This window comes from Manihot esculenta, unplaced genomic scaffold (assembly GCF_001659605.2).
Source record: "Manihot esculenta cultivar AM560-2 unplaced genomic scaffold, M.esculenta_v8 Scaffold64, whole genome shotgun sequence".
Lineage (NCBI taxonomy): Eukaryota > Viridiplantae > Streptophyta > Magnoliopsida > Malpighiales > Euphorbiaceae > Manihot > Manihot esculenta.
In genome coordinates, this window is record NW_025215481.1 from 2322938 (window position 1) to 2327937 (window position 5000).

A 5000-nucleotide genomic window follows, 5' to 3' on the forward strand; every position below is an offset into this window, starting at 1 on the left:
TGGGATGAAGGAAGCTAAACTAGCTAAACTAGCTAGAAGGGAAGAGAATTGGGGAAAATGGCTTTTATATTACACTTGGGAAAATTTACAAGGCAAGAATACAAGAAAGCTCACAAATGTACCACAAAGTGTCTACAAGGTGTCCCAAAGGCTATTTTGGTGTTGGAGGCTCCCACTCTCAAGTTGTTGAGTTACATGTTGCCAATGGGGGTATTTATAGGCAAATGAGGGTGCTCAACCGACCTTAACTCGTGGTTGGTGTTTTTCCACGTGTCTGGCCCTGTTTGGGCGGTTTGGGAGCAATCTGGGACGTTCTGGAATTTTCTGGCAGATTCTGGCAATGAACCTCATTTTGGCGTGCTACGGGCCCGTGCGCCCCGCGCGTCCTCGGCCCGCCCGCGCCTCTCTGCCCGCGCCTCGCAGCTTCCAGCAGCGCCTGGAGAATCCTCGAAGCTTCTGGAACTCTCGCGCGTCTTCCAGCCCGCGTGAACCTCGTTTCCCCGCGCGGCCAACCAGCATCGTTCCGTGCGCGCGGCCCACCAGCGCGCCCCATCTGCGCGCTCGGCCCGCCAGCCTCGCGCGGCCTGCCAGCGTGCCCGCTGAACCTCATCTGCGCCTGGACATCTCCGGATGCCCCTGGAACCTTCTCGACTGTTCCAGCCCCATTGAACCTCCTTCCATCTGGCGACGCCCCCTGGCTTCCAGCACCTTCTCCCGTGCTGGGCTGGCCCAATTGCACCCCGTTGGGCCTGCCACTCGCCAGATTGCCTCCATTGCCTTTGCCAGCCCGTCTGGCCTGCTGGGCTCCACTCCTGGCCCAGTCCCGAAGTGAACCTCGCTTGCTAGCCCTCCTGGCCCGCAAGTCTGCCTGTTTTCCCCAACAGTGCCAGTCACCCCTGGCACCCACGGGCCCGTTCAACCTGCCTGCTGGCCAATCTGCCCCAGTTGGCATTTTTCCCCTGCAACCAGCAGCACAAGCCCGTTGAACCTCATTTGGGCTGCCACACAGGCCCAAATGCAGAATTGGCTCTAACAACCCGTAAAGCCAATTTTCCTTCCAATTTTTGGGGTCATATTGTCACGTGCATAATTCTTCGAGGATGCCGTGACACCATACTGGGGAAGATGTTGCCGTAAAGATTGGGTGGGGAGTGACTCGAAGGGCCGTTGTGTGTGGGATCATCAAACCTGCACACCCTGGTCGGGGGCTGGAGCCGCTCCCCTGATGAGCCCAAGGCAGGGCGAAACCAGTCAGCATGGCAAAACTCCTCGATAGGCTGAACTTGGCGGGCTGTAACCTCGTTGGGGCCTGTCCAAGTGCCGCACAGGCGCAGTGCTCAAAAGCGCCCTGTGACATGTGGTATCAGAGCAAGGTGGGCTTCCGCATGGCATGGTTGCCATCCCGCCTGAAGATCCTGGAAGAACAGAGGAGAAGAGGAGTTGTCTTTCCTGGTGTGGAGAACCAGCAGAGTGAATGCGCGTAGTTGAGTTGAGCTTCCTTGGTGGAGGGGAGCAGGGATTGATGCTGCGCGTACCGAGGTACTATATCGGACTCACTAAGTGAAGGTGGTGTCCAGAGCAAGTATTGCGGGGCAACTGAGTGAGCGAGGATAGGGTTCCTCGGGTGCCTCAACGGGTGGGGCAAGGCAAGGTGAAGCCTGCGTTCCGACGGGATAGGGACGTCCCCATTGGCTCGTTGCGCTCGTAGCTTGGGTGGAGAAGCGTCACTTCGGAGAAACAATGCTGGTCAAGTACTTAATTGAAGACATGCTCGAGGGCGAGCATGGATTGAGTGGGGGAGATTGTCACGTGCATAATTCTTCGAGGATGCCGTGACACCATACTGGGGAAGATGTTGCCGTAAAGATTGGGTGGGGAGTGACTCGAAGGGCCGTTGTGTGTGGGATCATCAAACCTGCACACCCTGGTCGGGGGCTGGAGCCGCTCCCCTGATGAGCCCAAGGCAGGGCGAAACCAGTCAGCATGGCAAAACTCCTCGATAGGCTGAACTTGGCGGGCTGTAACCTCGTTGGGGCCTGTCCAAGTGCCGCACAGGCGCAGTGCTCAAAAGCGCCCTGTGACACTTGGATGTGGTAGCCGTTTCTCAGGCTCCCTCTCCGGAATCGAACCCTAATTCTCCGTCACCCGTCACCACCATGGTAGGCCTCTATCCTACCATCGAAAGTTGATAGGGCAGAAATTTGAATGATGCGTCGCCGGCACGATGGCCGTGCGATCCGTCGAGTTATCATGAATCATCAGAGCAACGGGCAGAGCCCGCGTCGACCTTTTATCTAATAAATGCATCCCTTCCAGAAGTCGGGGTTTGTTGCACGTATTAGCTCTAGAATTACTACGGTTATCCGAGTAGCAGATACCATCAAACAAACTATAACTGATTTAATGAGCCATTCGCAGTTTCACAGTCTGAATTAGTTCATACTTACACATGCATGGCTTAATCTTTGAGACAAGCATATGACTACTGGCAGGATCAACCAGGTAGCATTCCTTCGCGACGTCGTCGCCCGCACGGAGGCCCCAGCATGCCGGGGGTTCGAGACGGGCGCGCCGGTCGTTCTGTTACCGATGGGATAATTGGGCTTATGGAAGGAGAAGACTCCATCCTCCCGCATCACATTCCGCATCCGAGAGCACAGCGACAGTCCATGGGCCACGGCAGCCAATAAAGGCATGCTTGGAACACGGATGCAGCTACGGGGTCCGCTTCGCGCTCCGAAGGGGGCGCAGAGCGAAAAAATGGACATCAAAACTTTCGAATTCCGCTTCTGTGGGTATGCAACACAGGAACCCATTCGTTGCACCGAGGCGCGATCCGCTCTCGGGCCGCGACTGAAAGGGATCGAGAGCCAACAGTTCGATGCTCCAGCAAAGAGCCTGCCAGCAGAAACGATCTCGTAACCGCTCATGCGCCACCACGTACACTGAGCAGCAACCCCACGCGACGAACTGCCCCCCGACGAGCGAAAGCACGACGGGATGCCGAAACGCCAAATGGAGCAATTGCCCGCACCGCTGTGCGCGAGGATGAATCGGAGAGGGAGGGACAATGCAAATAATGAAATGCAAAACAGTTATGAATGGAACGTTCGATTCTGACGACAAAGCAATCACTTCAGCCAAACGGAATCACCCTACGTACCACCACCTTGCCTCGGCTGCTCGCACGACGGATTCAGCACGGCACGGGGTGCCATGCCTTCCCCAAGCACTCGCGTTGCCTCAACAAAACAGTGGAAACCGAGATCATCCCCTCAACCTTAGCAACGCAAACAGCATGGAGGGAACGAGTGGGGCACCGTGAGAGTCCAATCACCGCAACCAAAGAAACTCGCCGTACAATACTTCAACATATGCCTCGACAGCTCATGCGTCGGTTCGGAGAAACAGGTGGCATGAAACGCCACGCCCTCACCTAAGCAATCGCACGTGTTGACAAAGTAGAAGCACCAGGCTCATCCCCAAAGCCTAAGCAAAAGCAACCACCACAGTGGGACACATCGGCACGAGCAACAGTGCGCCACCGCAACCAAAGGAAATTGCCATTCTGCCGCAGCATGTGCCTCAACGCCACTCGCACATAGGATTGAGCACGGCATTATATCACCACGCCCTCCCCCAAGCACTCGCAACGCCTTGACAAAAGCATTATGTCACAGGGCGCTTTTGAGCACTGCGCCTGTGCGGCACTTGGACAGGCCCCAACGAGGTTACAGCCCGCCAAGTTCAGCCTATCGAGGAGTTTTGCCATGCTGACTGGTTTCGCCCTGCCTTGGGCTCATCAGGGGAGCGGCTCCAGCCCCCGACCAGGGTGTGCAGGTTTGATGATCCCACACACAACGGCCCTTCGAGTCACTCCCCACCCAATCTTTACGGCAACATCTTCCCCAGTATGGTGTCACGGCATCCTCGAAGAATTATGCACGTGACAATCTCCCCCACTCAATCCATGCTCGCCCTCGAGCATGTCTTCAATTAAGTACTTGACCAGCATTGTTTCTCCGAAGTGACGCTTCTCCACCCAAGCTACGAGCGCAACGAGCCAATGGGGACGTCCCTATCCCGTCGGAACGCAGGCTTCACCTTGCCTTGCCCCACCCGTTGAGGCACCCGAGGAACCCTATCCTCGCTCACTCAGTTGCCCCGCAATACTTGCTCTGGACACCACCTTCACTTAGTGAGTCCGATATAGTACCTCGGTACGCGCAGCATCAATCCCTGCTCCCCTCCACCAAGGAAGCTCAACTCAACTACGCGCATTCACTCTGCTGGTTCTCCACACCAGGAAAGACAACTCCTCTTCTCCTCTGTTCTTCCAGGATCTTCAGGCGGGATGGCAACCATGCCATGCGGAAGCCCACCTTGCTCTGATACCACATGTCACAGGGCGCTTTTGAGCACTGCGCCTGTGCGGCACTTGGACAGGCCCCAACGAGGTTACAGCCCGCCAAGTTCAGCCTATCGAGGAGTTTTGCCATGCTGACTGGTTTCGCCCTGCCTTGGGCTCATCAGGGGAGCGGCTCCAGCCCCCGACCAGGGTGTGCAGGTTTGATGATCCCACACACAACGGCCCTTCGAGTCACTCCCCACCCAATCTTTACGGCAACATCTTCCCCAGTATGGTGTCACGGCATCCTCGAAGAATTATGCACGTGACAATTAGCACCAAGCTCATCCCCCCAGCCTAGGTATTGCAAAACCACAACAGCCCCGACGTCCATCCACGACCCCGAGGAACGTAAGACCCCACCAAGCAGCAGGCCTACACCACCAAGGACACAAACTAAGACAGGTTGCATCGCACGTCCGCCTGTGTTCAGAGTGCGGTATCCACACCTTGAACCGGCTTCCATTTGACACCCCCCGGCAAAGCCTTCGACCCCAATAGCTTCAGCCCTGTCGCCAGACCCAAACGCCTCAAAAGTCTATGCCACCAGGAACTCACACCATGCCCATTGCATCGCATTTCCGCCAGCACG